This window comes from Ranitomeya variabilis, chromosome 2 (genome assembly GCF_051348905.1).
Source record: "Ranitomeya variabilis isolate aRanVar5 chromosome 2, aRanVar5.hap1, whole genome shotgun sequence".
Classification (NCBI taxonomy): Eukaryota; Metazoa; Chordata; class Amphibia; order Anura; family Dendrobatidae; genus Ranitomeya; species Ranitomeya variabilis.
The window spans coordinates 721,820,242-721,836,036 of NC_135233.1; the positions used below are offsets into that span (position 1 = coordinate 721,820,242).

Below are 15,795 nucleotides of genomic sequence, written 5' to 3' on the forward strand. Positions count from 1 at the left end.
CGTCACGGCGGTGGAGTGAGATGTAAGTACTTCCACTTTGCAAGTGCTGTGATCCTGAGCAAGCAGGGGGGGGCCCACTCGTTCGCATTGGCACTGGCACAGGGCCCCTCAAAGTACGGCGGTGTGTTTGCACGGCGGAGGCGCCTCCCACCGGCAGCGACACTTCTGCGTACTCTGAGGGGCCCTGTACCTATGACGTCGCCAACGAGTATGCCCCCCCACCTGATGAAGGAACCTGCACTTTCATCTGCACCTTCCTCTTTGTCCCTGTGTAAGGTGGTATAGTATGCGGGAAGGGGAACCTGACTTTCAGCAGGGTCAGATTGTGGCTGTGTAGCGTGCAAGGGGAATGTAGTGGTCTGGGTCAATATACCACAAGACTCATCTAGCACTGGCTGGGCAATGGGCAGGATGAGGAGGAAACACAGATATAGGCCCAAATAATAAAGTGGGCTAAATGCAGTTCAAAATTGGTAACAGGACTAACCAGGCGGCATTGGTTTGTTCAGTGGAGTAGAAAACCCAGGAGCGGCAGACACCGTTTTAAGGGCCCAACCACAGTAGAAGGCCCAATGCAGTTTAATATTACAAATAAAGGCCGAAAGCCTGAAGATTGAAGCTCGGGAAAACAAAACAGGAGAAAACCCAGGAGGGGCAGACACCGTTTTAAGGGCTTAACTACACTAGTAGGCCCAATGCAGTTTAATATTACAAATCTAGCCCGAAAGCCTGAAGATTGAAGCTCTGGAAAATAACACAGGACAACACCAAGGTGTGGCAGACACCATTACTAGGCCCAACCAAAATAGTAGGCCAACTGCAGTGTTATATAAACAACAACTTAATGAGAGCCTGAAGATTGAAGCTCAGCTGTGTTCAGTGGAGAACAGAAAGCAGCGGCAGACACCGTTAGCAGGCCCCAATCACACTAGAAGGTCAACTGCAGTGTTATATTAACAAAAACTACTTAATGAGAGCCTGAAGATTGAAGATCAGCTTTGTACAGTGGAGGACAACTTTAATGGGAGACAGACACAATAAGTAGGCCTAAATAAGTAATTAGGCAAAATGCAGTTCAAAATTGGTAAGTGGAGTACACTTGCAGCATAGCGTGGTTCAGCGGAGGAGGGCATGTGTAATTAGTGGCTCTGACACAGGAAGTAGGCCTAAAATAAAAATGAAGGCTATATTAAGTTCAAAATTGGTAAAAGGAGTACACAAGTGGCATAGCTGGGTTCTGTGGTGGAGGACAACTGTTATGACAGGCTTACACAGTTACTAGGCACAAAAAAGTAAGTAGGATACATGCAGTTCACAATTGGTCACAGGAGTACACAGGCGGCATAGCTTTGTTCAGTGGAGGACAACTGCAAGGAGTGGACTGGCCAAGACAAACACAGGTAGTAGGCCTACAATAGAAAGTAGGATCTATGCAGTTTAAAGTAGGCTACAGGGGTACACGGCAGCATTGTTGAGGTCAGCGGAGGACGATTTCAAGGAGGGACCGCAGACAGACTTCCTAGGCATAAAATAATAAAGCAGGCTCGATACGGTTTAAATTAGGCTACAGGGGTACACAGGCAGCATTGGTGTGTTCAGTGGAGGACAATTGGAAGGAGGGACCGCAGACAGACTTAGTAGGCCTAAAATAACAAAATAGGCTCTATGCAGCTTCCATTATGTGGCAGGAAAACACAGGCAGCATTGGTGTGCTCAGTGGAGGACAATTGGAAGGTGGGACCGCAGACAGACTTAGTAGGCCTAAAATAACAAAATAGGCTCTATGCAGCTTCCATTATGTGGCAGGAAAACACAGGCAGCATTGGTGTGCTGAGTGGAGGACAATTGGAAGGAGGGACCGCAGACAGACTTAGTAGGCCTAAAATAACAAAATAGGCTCTATGCAGCTTCCATTATGTGGCAGGGGTACACAGGCAGCATTGGTGTGCTCAGTGGAGGACAATTTCAAGGAGGGACCGCAGACAGACTTAGTAGGCCTAAAATAACAAAATAGGCTCTATGCAGCTTCCATTATGTGGCAGGGGTACACAGGCAGCATTGGTGTGCTCAGTGGAGGACAATTTGAAGGAGGGACCGCAGACAGACTTACGGTACGTTCACATTTGCGTTGTGCAGCACAGCGTCGGCGGCGCAACGCACAACGCACACACAAAGCATACACAACGCATGCATATTGCTGCGTTTTGCAACGCATGCGTTGTGTTTTTTGATGCAAAAAATGCAACTTGCTGCGTCTTCTGCGCCCTGACGCTTGCGTCTAATAAGACGCAAGTGTCAAAAAATGCAAGACAACGCATGTCCATGCGCCCCCATGTTAAATATAGGGGCGCATGACGCATGCGTCGCAGCAGCTGCGCCCGACGCTGCGCTGCACAACGCTAATGTGAACGTAGCATTAGTAGGCCTAAAATAACAAAATAGGATCTATGCAGCTTCCATTATGTGGCAGGGGTACACAGGCAGCATTGGTGTGCTCAGTGGAGGACAATTGGAAGGAGGGACCACAGACAGACTTAGTAGGCCTAAAGAAACAAAATAGGCTCTATGCAGCTTCCATTATGTGGCAGGGGTACACAGGCAGCATTGGTGTGCTCAGTGGAGGACAATTGGAAGGAGGGACTGCAGACAGACTTAGTAGGCCTAAAATAACAAAATAGGCTCTATGCAGCTTCCATTATGTGGCAGGAAAACACAGGCAGCATTGGTGTGCTGAGTGGAGGACAATTGGAAGGAGGGACCGCAGACAGACTTAGTAGGCCTAAAATAACAAAATAGGCTCTATGCAGCTTCCATTATGTGGCAGGGGTACACAGGCAGCATTGGTGTGCTCGGCGGAGGACAATTGGAAGGAGGGACCGCAGACAGACTTAGTAGGCCTAAAATAACAAAATAGGCTCTATGCAGCTTCCATTATGTGGCAGGGGTACACAGGCAGCATTGGTGTGCTCGGCGGAGGACAATTGGAAGGAGGGACCGCAGACAGACTTAGTAGGCCTAAAATAACAAAATAGGCTCTATGCAGCTTCCATTATGTGGCAGGGGTACACAGGCAGCATTGGTGTGCTCAGTGGAGGACAATTGGAAGGAGGGACCGCAGATACACTTAGTAGGCCTAAAATAAACAAAATAGGCTCTATGCAGCTTCCATTATGTGGCAGGGGTACACAGGCAGCATTGGTGTGCTCAGTGGAGGACAATTGGAAGGAGGGACCGCAGATACACTTAGTAGGCCTAAAATAAACAAAATAGGCTCTATGCAGCTTCCATTATGTGGCAGGGGTACACAGGCAGCATTGGTGTGCTCAGTGGAGGACAATTGGAAGGAGGGACTGCAGACAGACTTAGTAGGCCTAAAATAACAAAATAGGCTCTATGCAGCTTCCATTATGTGGCAGGGGTACATAGGCAGCATTGGTGTGCTCAGTGGAGGACAATTGGAAGGAAGGACCACAGACAGACTTAGTAGGCCTAAAAAAACAAAATAGGCTCTATGCAGCTTCCATTATGTGGCAGGGGTACACAGGCAGCATTGGTGTGCTCAGTGGAGGACAATTGGAAGGAGGGACCGCAGACAGACTTAGTAGGCCTAAAAATACAAAATAGGCTCTATGCAGCTTCCATTATGTGGCAGGGGTACACAGGCAGCATTGGTGTGCTGAGTGGAGGACAATTGGAAGGAGGGACCGCAGACAGACTTAGTAGGCCTAAAATAACAAAATAGGCTCTATGCAGCTTCCATTATGTGGCAGGGGTACACAGGCAGCATTGGTGTGCTCAGTGGAGGACAATTTGAAGGAGGGACCGCAGACAGACTTAGTAGGCCTAAAATAACAAAATAGGCTCTATGCAGCTTCCATTATGTGGCAGGGGTACACAGGCAGCATTGGTGTGCTCAGTGGAGGACAATTGGAAGGAGGGACTGCAGACAGACTTAGTAGGCCTAAAAAAACAAAATAGGCTCTATGCTGCTACCATTATGTGGCAGGGGTACACAGGGAGCATTGGTGTGCAGAGTGGAGGACAATTGGAAGGAGGGACCTCAGACAGTAAGTACTCCAAAAAACTAAATAGATGTTAATGTCTCGCAAAAAAAAAAAAAAAGGCGCCATACTTAGGTACAGGAGTGGGCTCCTATGCTGACTTTCAGACATTGTAATTTGGCGCAAAGTATTTCCTTTTGTAAATGTAGGACAGGGCCCCTGCCTATTTTAAATAGCATCATACTTGTCAAAAAAATGGTTATGCCTCAGTGCCAGGCATTGAAGGATTTCAGCGCATAGACTAAACAGTGGTGGAGCAGCGAGAGATAATTTTGCAAGTGGTAGAGCACTGTTTGACCTGGGGGAGACACTCTCTCGTGGCCGGCGGTACAGGCCCAGGGCCCCTCATGTTACAACGGTGTGTCTGAGGTTGGGTGCGCGCCACCACCGCCAGAGACACTTCATTGTACTATGAGGGACCCAGTGGCAGTGCCGTCGACCAAAAGTGGGCACACCCACCTCTTCAGACAAACGGCACTCTGACGGGTGCTTGCGCCAAGTGGCGAGACCACGGCCCCGTGTGGGGAGTTAGGCCATTTAGGGAGGTGTAAACATGTCGTATGCTATACAAACAGCAGCTGCAAATTAAGAGATTGGAACAGTCAGTAACACCAGTCCCAAAGCAAGACCTTTTTACAGGAAAGCTAGGTGTCAGCCGGGAAAGGTGGGGCAAAATAATTTGAAATCCAGGACTGGTTCATTTTAATGAAGGTTAGATCATCAACATTTTGGGTAGCCAGACGAGTCCTTTTTTCCGTCAGTATTGAACCAGCAGCACTGAATACTCTTTCTGATAGCACATTAGCTGCTGGGCAAGCAAGCTCCTGCAATGCATATTCGGCCAATTCAGGCCAGGTGTCTATTTTGGATGCCCAGTAATCAAAGGGGAATGACGGTTGAGGGAGAACATCGATAATGGAGGAAAAATAGTTAGTAACCATACTGGACAAATGTTGTCTCCTGTCACTTTGAATTGATGCTGCAGTACCTGTCGTGTCTGCGGTCATTGCAAAATCACTCCACAACCTGGTCAGAAAACCCCTCTGTCCAACGCCACTTCTGATTTGTGCACCTCTAGCACCTCTGCCCTGTTGCCCCCTGCAGCTCGTGTGAGAACCATCACCGGCGCTGTGTGCTGGGAATGCCTGAATCAAACGGTCTACAAGAGTAGCTTGTTTGGTTGCCAATATTTGTTCGAGGTTCTCATGTGGCATGATATTTTGCAATTTGCCATTATAGCGAGGATCAAGGAGGCAGGCCAACCAGTAATCGTCATCGTCATCATTTTTATAATGTGTGGGTCCCTTTTGAGGATACGCAAGGCATAATCCGCCATGTGGGCCAATGTTCCAGTTATCAAATCAGTGCATGTGCTGGGTTGAGGAGCACTTTCGGGCAAATCAACGTCACTTGTCTCCCTCAAAAAACCTGAACCCGGCCTTGCAATGACAGCAGTTTCTATTGCCCCCTGAGAAGCTTCCTCATCCAAAAAATACTCATCCCCATCATCCTCCTCGTCCTCCTCCTCTTTGCCCCCCACCTCGTCCTGTAGACTTCCCTGAGCTGACAATGGCTGACTCTCATCTAGGCTTCCCTCGTCCTCGGCTGCAGACGCCTGCTCCCTTATGTGCTTCAAACTTTGCATCAGCAGGTGCATTAGGGGGATGCTCATGCTTATTATGGCGTTGTCTGCACTAACCAGCCGTGTGCATTCCTCAAAACACTGAAGGACTTGACACAGGTCTTGTAGCTTCGACCACTGCACACCTGACAACTCCATGTCTGCCATCCAACTGCCTACCCATGTATGTGTATCCTCCCACAAATACATAACAGCACGCCTCTGTTCGCACAGTCTCTGAAGCATGTGCAGTGTGGAGTTCCACCTTGTTGCAACGTCAATGATTAGGCAATGCTGGGGAAGTTTCAAAGACCGCTTATGGTTCTGCATACGGCTGGAGTGTACGGGCGAACGGCGGATGTGCAAGCAAAGTCTGCGCGCTTTCAGGAGCAGGTCGTGTAACCCCGGATAACTTTTCAGAAAGCACTGCACCACCAGGTTTAAGGTGTGAGCCAGGCAAGGAATGTGTTTCAGTTGTGAAAGGGCTATGGCAGCCATAAAATTCCTTCCGTTATCACTCACTACCTTGCCTGCCTCAAGATGTACAGTGCCCAGCCATGACTGAGTTTCTTGCTGCAAGAACTCGGACAGAACTTCCGCGGTGTGTCTGTTGTCGCCCAAACACTTCATTGCCTATACAGCCTGCTGACGCTTGCCACTAGCTGTTCCATAATGGGACACCTCGTGTGCAACAGTGCCAGCTGTGGATGGAGTGGTCGTGCGACTGCGGTCTGTGGACGAGCTCTCGCTTCTGCTGGAGGACGAGGAGGAGGAGGGGGGGACGAACGCCTACAGCCAACTGTTTCCTAGACCGTGGGCTAGGAAGAACTGTCCCAATATTGCTGTCCCCTGTGGACCCTGCATCCACCACATTAACCCAGTGTGCCGTGATGGAGACGTAAAGCCCCTGGCCATGCCTACTGGTCCATGCATCTGTTGTCAGGTGCACCTTTCTACTCAAGATTGCCTGAGTGCATGGACAATGCGGTCTTTTACATGCTGGTGGAGGGCTGGGATGGCTTTTCTCGAAAAGAAGTGTCGACTGGGTAGCTCGTAGCATGGTACAGCGTAGTCCATCAGGGCTTTGAAAGCTTCGGTTTCAACTAACCGGTAGGGCATCATCTCTAAGGAGATTAGTCTAGCAATGTGGGCGTTCAAACCCTGTGTACGCGGATGCGAGGATGAGTACTTCCTTTTCCTAACGAGAGTCTCATGTAGGGTGAGCTGGACTGGAGAGCTGCATAGGGTGGAACTAGCGGGGGTGCCGGTGGACATGGCAGACAGAGAGGGTTGGTGATGGTATTCTTGCTGTTGCCCTACATACAATGTTTCCTACCACGAACCTGGTGATTCCCTGACTGTTTTGGCCTTGCGACGAAACCGCCACATTTACTGCAGGTGGTGTGGTAAACGGCGGGCTTACAGTGATGGAAGGGATGTAGCGTTGCTGACTAGTTCATTGTGAGAGGGTGCTACAACGTTAAGGGACGTTTGGTATTTAGTCCAGGCTTGCAAGTGCATGGTGGTTAAATGTCTACGCATGCAACTTGTATTTAGATTTTTAACATTCTGACCTCTGCTGAAGGTCCTTGAGCATTTCTTACAGATGACTTTGCACTGATCATTTGGATCTTGGTTAAAAAAATGCCAGACTGCACTCTTCCTACTATCGGATACCTTTTCAGGCATTGCACACTGAGCTACTTTAACCGGATGGCCACGCTGTCCTACAACTGGTTTTGTTTTTGCCACACGTTTTTGACCAGATACGGGCCTGCCAGATGGAACCTGTTGCGATGTTGATGCCTGCTGCGGTTCCTCCTCCTCCGCTTCAGAGCTACTGCCGCCTGCACCCTGTTCCCCCAATGGCTGCCAATCGGGGTCAACAACTGTGTCATCTATGACCTCCTCTTCTATGTCCTGGGCACCTTCCTCTGGGTCACCGTGTAAGCCAGTGCTATAGCGTTCGTGACGGGCCTTAATAGTCTCCTCAGGGTCAGATTCTGGATCAGTACACTGCGAGGGCAATGTTCTGATCTGAGTCAAAGGAACAGCATAATAATCTGGCTGTGGCTGTGCATCTGTGCACTCCATGTCCGATTCATCTTGTAATGGGCATGGCCTGTTAACAATTTCCCTTTCTAACCCAGGAACGGTATGTGTAAAGAGCTCCATGGAGTAACTGCTGTTGTGTCGCCTGACGCATCCTTCTCTGTTGCTCTGGGTGAAGAACACAAGGAAGCGACTTGTCCCTGACCGGGAACATCCACTGACGACGCGCTGCTTTTACATTTTGCACTTTTTGAGGAGGAGGCGAAAGAGCTAGAGGCAGAGTCAGCAAGGAAAAAATCAGGCCCACTGTATTACACTACACAGTTTGATTGGCAGAAAGAGGCTGGCAGATATTTTACGAATATTTTACGAACAGGAGTGACGCAGATGCACGCACTGGCAATAGAAATCTCCCTCTTTATGTGTGGGAGAATGCAGGGAAAAATCAGGCCCACTGGATTACACTACACAGTTTGATTGGCAGAAAGAGGCTGGCAGCTATGCCACTAACAAAACTGACGCAGATGCACACACTGGCAATAGAAATCTCCCTCTTTGTGTGGGAGAATGCAGGGAAAAATCAGGCCCACTGGATTACACTACACAGTTTGATTGGCAGAAAGAGGCTAGCAGATATGCCACTAACAGGAGTGACGCAGATGCACACACTGGCAATAGAAATCTCCCTCTTTATGTGTGGGAGAATGCAGGGAAAAATCAGGCCCACTGGATTACACTACACAGTTTGATTGGCAGAAAGAGGCTGGCAGATATGCCACTAACAGGAGTGACGCAGATGCACACACTGGCAATAGAAATCTCCCTCTTTATGTGTGGGAGAATGCAGGAAAAAATCAGGCACTGTTGTGAATCCGCTTTTGGGCTCCCCTGGTGGTTGCTGGTGGTACTGGTGACTTGTGTGTCTTTGCTGTCTCAGTTCACCTGCTCCCATCAGTGTTTGGGAGTTTCCTATTTAGCCTTGCTCTTCAGTCATTTCCTTGCTGGTCATCATTGTAACCAGAGCCTTCGGTTGCATGTTCCTGCTACTAGTCTGCTGATCAGCTAAGTGGACTTTGTCCTTTTGTTTTGTATCTTTTGTCCAGTTTGCAGTTTTGTTATTCTCTGTAGCTGGAAGCTCTTGTGGGCTGAAATTGCCACTCCTGTGTCATGAGTTGACACAGGAGTCTTAAAGTAATTTCAGGATGGTTTTTTGATAGGGTTTTCAGTTGACCGTGAAGTCCTCTTTTGTATCCTTCTGCTATCTAGTAAGTGGACCTCTCTTTGCTAAATCTACCTTCATACTGTGTATGTCTTTTCCTCTAAACTCACCGTCATTACATGTGGGGGGCTGCTATCATCTTTTGGGGTATTTCCCTAGAGGTAAGCCAGGTCTGTTCCTTCCTCTACCAGGGGTAGTTAGTCCTCCGGCTGGCGCGTGGCATCTAGGGTTAATCAGGTATGCTCCCTGGCTACTATTAGTTGTGTGGTAGATTTAGCTCACGGTCAGCTCGAGATTCCATCACCCAGAGCTTGTCCGTTATCTTTGTGTTTTGATGTTTCCCTGCCATTGGGAATCATGACAGTATGACCTGCCCGTGTTAAAGTTACTGGCAGAAGAAAGGAGAGAAAAAGAAGTCTGTAGAGTTTTTTTTTTTTTGTTTGTTTTCCTATGTTTGCTCCATAGTTGGATCAGTTGTATTTCAGCTCTAATTACAGCCTTTGCCTTTCTCTCCTTCTAATCCTTGAATGGCTCTGATCTCACCTGTTTAAAGATGGATCCTCAGAGCTTGGCTGCAGGTTTAAATAATCTTGCTACTAAGGTTCAAAATTTACAAGAATTTGTTATACATACTCCGATGTCTGAACCTAAGATTCCTACACCAGAGGTGTTTTCCGGAGATAGATCTCGGTTTCTGAATTTCAAATATAATTGTAAATTATTCCTTTCTCTCAGACCTCACTCCTCTGGAGATCCTGTCCAGCAGGTTAAGATTGTGATTTCTTTGCTGCGAGGTGACCCTCAAAACTGGGCATTTTCATTGACACCAGGGGATCCTGCGTTGCTCAATGTGGATGCCTTTTTTCTGGCTTTAGGCTTGCTTTATGAGGAACCTAATTTGGAGATTCAAGCTGAAAAAGCTTTGATAGCCCTATCTCAAGGGCAAGATGAAGCTGAGATATACTGCCAAAAATTTCGTAAATGGTCTGTGCTTACTCAGTGGAATGAGTGCGCCCTAGCGGCAAATTTCAGAGAGGGCCTCTCTGATGCCGTTAAGGATGTTATGGTCGGGTTCCCTGCGCCTACAGGTCTGAATGAGTCCATGACAATGGCTATTCAGATTGATCGGCGTTTGTGGGAGCGCAAGCCTGTGCACCATTTGGCGGTATCTTCTGAAAAGTCGCCAGAGAATATGCAATGTGACAGAACTCTGTCCAGAAGCGAGCGGCAGAATTACAGGCGTAAAAATGGGTTATGTTTCTATTGTGGTGATTCTGCTCATGTTATATCAGCATGCTCTAAACGCACAAAGAAGGCTGACAAGTCTATTTGCACTTTACAGTCTAAATTTATTCTGTCTGTAACCTTGATTTGTTCATTATCAGTTATTACTGTGGATGCCTATGTGGACTCTGGCGCCACCCTGAGTCTTATGGATTGGTCCTTTGCCAGGCGCTGTGGGTTTGATTTAGAGCCACTGGAAGTCCCTATACCTCTGAAGGGTATTGATTCTACCCCTTTGGCTAGTAATAAACCACAATTCTGGACGCAAGTGACTATGCGTATGACTCCAGACCATCAGGAGGTGATTCGCTTCCTTGTGTTGTACAATTTACATGATGTTTTAGTGCTTGGATTACCATGGTTACAATCTCATAACCCAGTCCTTGACTGGAAAACAATGTCTGTGATAAGCTGGGGATGTCGGGGGGCTCATGGGGATGTACCTTTGGTTTCCATTTCGTCATCTACTCCCTCTGAGATTCCAGCATTTTTGTCTGATTATCGTGATGTTTTTGAAGAGCCTAAGATTGGTTCTCTCCCTCCCCACAGAGATTGTGATTGCACCATAGATCTGATTCCTGGCAGTAAATTTCCAAAGGGTCGTTTGTTTAATTTATCTGTGCCTGAACATGCTGCTATGCGAGAGTATATTAAGGAGTCCCTGGAAAAGGGACATATTCGTCCTTCTTCATCTCCTTTAGGAGCTGGTTTTTTCTTTGTGTCTAAGAAGGATGGCTCTCTGAGGCCTTGTATTGTTTATCGACTCCTGAATAAAATTACAGTCAAATATCAGTATCCGTTGCCTTTGTTGACTGATTTGTTTGCTCGCATAAGAGGGGCTAAGTGGTTCTCTAAGATTGATCTTCGTGGGGCGTATAATTTGGTGCGAATTAAGCAGGGGGATGAGTGGAAAACCGCATTTAATACGCCTGAGGGCCATTTTGAGTATTTAGTAATGCCTTTCGGCCTTTCAAATGCACCTTCGGTCTTTCAGTCCTTTATGCATGATGTTTTCCGTGAATATTTGGATAAATTTATGATTGTGTATTTGGACGATATTTTGATTTTTTCTGATGACTGGGAGTCTCATGTTCAACAGGTCAGGAGGGTTTTTCAGGTTTTGCGGACTAGTTCTTTGTGTGTAAAGGGTTCAAAGTGTGTTTTTGGGGTTCAAAAGATTTCTTTTTTGGGGTACATTTTTTCCTCTTCTTCTGTTGAGATGGACCCTGTTAAGGTTCGGGCTATTTGTGACTGGACGCAGCCTACTTCTCTTAAGAGTCTTCAGAAATTCTTGGGCTTTGCTAATTTCTATAGTCGATTTATAACTGGGTTTTCTGGCGTTGCTAAACCTTTGACTGATTTGACTAGAAAGGGTGCTGATGTTGCCGATTGGTCCCCTGCTGCTGTGGAGGCCTTTCGGGAGCTTAAGCGCCGCTTTTCGTCTGCTCCTGTGTTGCGCCAGCCTGATGTTTCTCTTCCCTTTCAGGTTGAGGTCGATGCTTCCGAGATCGGAGCAGGGGCGGTTTTGTCGCAGAAAAGTTCCGATTGCTCAGTGATGAGACCTTGTGCGTTCTTTTCTCGTAAATTTTCGGCCGCCGAGCGAAACTATGATGTTGGTAATCGGGAGCTTTTGGCCATGAAGTGGGCGTTTGAGGAGTGGCGTCATTGGCTTGAGGGTGCCAGACATCAGGTGGTGGTTTTGACTGATCACAAGAATCTGATTTATCTGGAGTCTGCCAGGCGCCTGAATCCTAGACAGGCACGCTGGTCATTGTTGTTTTCTCGGTTTAATTTTGTGGTCTCATACTTACCGGGTTCTAAAAATGTGAAGGCAGATGCTCTTTCTAGGAGTTTTGAGCCTGACTCTCCTGGGGATTCTGAACCTGCTGGTATCCTTAAGGATGGGGTGGTTTTGTCTGCTGTCTCCCCAGACTTGCGACGTGCTTTGCAAGAATTTCAGGCAGATAGACCTGATTGTTGTCCACCTGGTAGACTGTTTGTTCCTGATGATTGGACCAGTAGAGTCATCTCGGAAGTTCATTCTTCTACTCTGGCAGGTCATCCTGGAATTTTTGGTACTAGAGATTTGGTGGCTAGGTCCTGCTGGTGGCCTTCCCTGTCTCGAGATGTGCGTGTTTTTGTGCAGTCTTGTGATGTTTGTGCTCGGGCCAAGCCTTGTTGTTCTAGGGCTAGTGGGTTATTGTTGCCCTTGCCTATTCCGAAGAGGCCTTGGACGCACATCTCTATGGACTTTATTTCTGATCTCCCTGTTTCTCAGAAGATGTCTGTCATCTGGGTGGTGTGTGACCGTTTTTCTAGAATGGTCCATTTGGTGCCATTGCCTAAGTTGCCTTCCTCATCTGAATTGGTCCCTCTGTTTTTTCAAAATGTGGTTCGCCTGCATGGGATTCCGGAAAACATCGTTTCTGACAGGGGAACCCAGTTCGTGTCTAGATTTTGGCGGACATTCTGTTCTAGGTTGGGAATTGATTTGTCTTTTTCGTCTGCATTCCATCCTCAGACTAATGGCCAGACGGAGCGAGCTAATCAAACTTTGGAGACTTATTTGAGGTGTTTTGTGTCTGCGGATCAGGATGACTGGGTTGCCTTTTTGCCGTTGGCAGAGTTTGCTCTTAATAATCGGGCTAGTTCTGCCACTTTGGTTTCCCCTCTCTTTTGCAATTCAGGGTTTCACCCTCGTTTTTCATCTGGTCAGGTGGAATCTTCGGATTGTCCGGGAGTTGATGCTGTGGTGGATCGGTTGCATCGGATTTGGGGACAAGTGGTGGACAATTTGAAGTTGTCCCAGGAGAGGACTCAGCAGTTTGCTAACCGCCGGCGTCGTGTTGGTCCTCGCCTTCGTGTTGGGGACTTGGTGTGGTTGTCTTCCCGTTTTGTCCCTATGAGGGTTTCTTCTCCTAAGTTTAAGCCCCGGTTCATCGGTCCTTATAGGATTTTGGAGATTTTTAACCCTGTGTCCTTTCGTTTGGACCTCCCGGCATCTTTCGCTATCCATAATGTATTCCATCGGTCGTTGTTGCGGAGGTATGAGGTACCGGTGGTTCCTTCTACTGAACCTCCTGCTCCTGTGCTGTTAGGGGGTGAATTGGAGTACGTTGTGGAGAAGATCCTGGACTCCCGTATTTCCAGACGGAGACTTCAGTATCTGGTTAAATGGAAGGGCTATGGTCAAGAAGATAATTCTTGGGTAACTGCCTCTGATGTTCATGCCTCGGATTTGGTTCGTGCCTTTCATAGGGCTCATCCAGATCGTCCTGGTGGTTCTCGTGAGGGTTCGGTGCCCCCTCCTTAAGGGGGGGGTACTGTTGTGAATCCGCTTTTGGGCTCCCCTGGTGGTTGCTGGTGGTACTGGTGACTTGTGTGTCTTTGCTGTCTCAGTTCACCTGCTCCCATCAGTGTTTGGGAGTTTCCTATTTAGCCTTGCTCTTCAGTCATTTCCTTACCGGTCCTCATTGTAACCAGAGCCTTCGGTTGCATGTTCCTGCTACTAGTCTGCTGATCAGCTAAGTGGACTTTGTCCTTTTGTTTTGTATCTTTTGTCCAGTTTGCAGTTTTGTTATTCTCTGTAGCTGGAAGCTCTTGTGGGCTGAAATTGCCACTCCTGTGTCATGAGTTGACACAGGAGTCTTAAAGTAATTTCAGGATGTTTTTTTGATAGGGTTTCCAGTTGACCGTGAAGTCCTCTTTTGTATCCTTCTGCTATCTAGTAAGTGGACCTCTCTTTGCTAAATCTACCTTCATACTGTGTATGTCTTTTCCTCTAAACTCACCGTCATTACATGTGGGGGGCTGCTATCATCTTTTGGGGTATTTCCCTAGAGGTAAGCCAGGTCTGTTCCTTCCTCTACCAGGGGTAGTTAGTCCTCCGGCTGGCGCGTGGCATCTAGGGTTAATCAGGTATGCTCCCTGGCTACTATTAGTTGTGTGGTAGATTTAGCTCACGGTCAGCTCGAGATTCCATCACCCAGAGCTCGTCCGTTATCTTTGTGTTTTGATGTTTCCCTGCCATTGGGAATCATGACAAGGCACACTGTATTACACTACACAGTTTGATTGGCAGAAAGAGGCTGGCAGATATGCCACTAACAGGAGTGACGCAGATGCACACACTGGCAATAGAAATCTTCCTCTTTATGTGTGGGAGAATGCAGGGAAAAATCAGGCCCACTGGATTACACTACACAGTTTGATTGGCAGAAAGAGGCTAGCAGATATGCCACGAACAGGACTGACGCACACAGATGCACACACTGGCAATAGAAATCTCCCTCTTTATGTGTGGGAGAATGCAGGGAAAAATATGGCAATGGCAATATTATTCTCCCTTTATTTTAATTTTTTTTATTTATATGGGAGACAAGTGATTTAATCAGGCCCACTATATCACAGTATATTTTCTGTGGCACAAAATGAATGACAGATACCACAGACAGCACTGGCACAGATGCACAGATTTGGAAATATTATTCTCCCTTTATTTTAATTTTTTTTTTGTGATATGGGAGACAAGTGATTTAATCAGGCCCACTATATCACAGTATAGTTTCTGTGGCACAAAATGAATGACAGATACCACAGACAGCACTGGCACAGATGCACAGATTTGGCAAGATTATTCTCCCTTTATTTTTATTTTTTTTTATGGGAGACAAGTGATTTAATCAGGCCCACTATATCACAGTATAGTTTCTGTGGCACAAAATGAATGACAGATATCACAGACAGCACTGGCACAGATGCACTGATTGGCAATATAAATCTCCCTTCTTAGGTGTGAGACAGTGCAGAAAAATACAGGCCCACTGTTTTACACTATACAGTTTCAGGGGTTGAAAGTGGCTGGAAGATATAAAAAAAAAAAGGGACTGTACTACAATTACTATCTCCCTACAATAGTCTCTGAAAAGTATGGCAGGCAGCAATAAAAAGGACTGCTGCACACAAAAAATGAGGACAAACAAACAAGATAGCTGTGCAGAAAGGAAGGAGCAACAGGATTTTTGCTTTTAAAAAAGCAGTTGGTTTGCACAGCGGCGTACACACAGCAACGCAGCGATCAGGGAGCCTTATAAGCTACAGAGCTGTTGCACAGAAATCTTGCCTCAACTGTCCCTGCAAAGAAAAGGTGGTGTTGGACAGTGGAAATCGCTACAGCACAAGCGGTTTGGGGGTTAATTTACCCTGCCTAACGCTATCCCTGCTTCTGACAAAGCGCCAGCATCCTCTCCCAATGCTCAGATCAGCAGCAGTAAGATGGCGGTCGGCAGGAACGCCCCTTTATAGCCCCTGTGATGCCGCAGAAAGCAAGCCAATCACTGCCATGCCCTTCTCCAAGATGGTGGGGACCAGGACCTATGTCATCACGCTGCCCACACTCTGCGTGCACCTTCATTGGCTGAGAAATGGCACTTTAAGCATCATATGAATTGCGACTTTGGCGCGAAGATCGTGTACTCCATGGCCGATCCCACGCTGGGATCGGGTCGGGTTTCATGAAACCCGACTTTGCCAAAAGTCGACGACTTATGAAAATGACC

At 47.4% G+C, this 15,795-nt stretch overlaps 1 protein-coding gene across 1 annotated transcript in view; it reads left to right on the top strand.

The window, feature by feature from the left end:
• The window catches only part of SLC35F1 (solute carrier family 35 member F1), a 642,523-nt gene that overhangs the window by 492,945 nt on the left and 133,783 nt on the right, over positions 1–15,795 (top strand). The window lies entirely within an intron of this gene.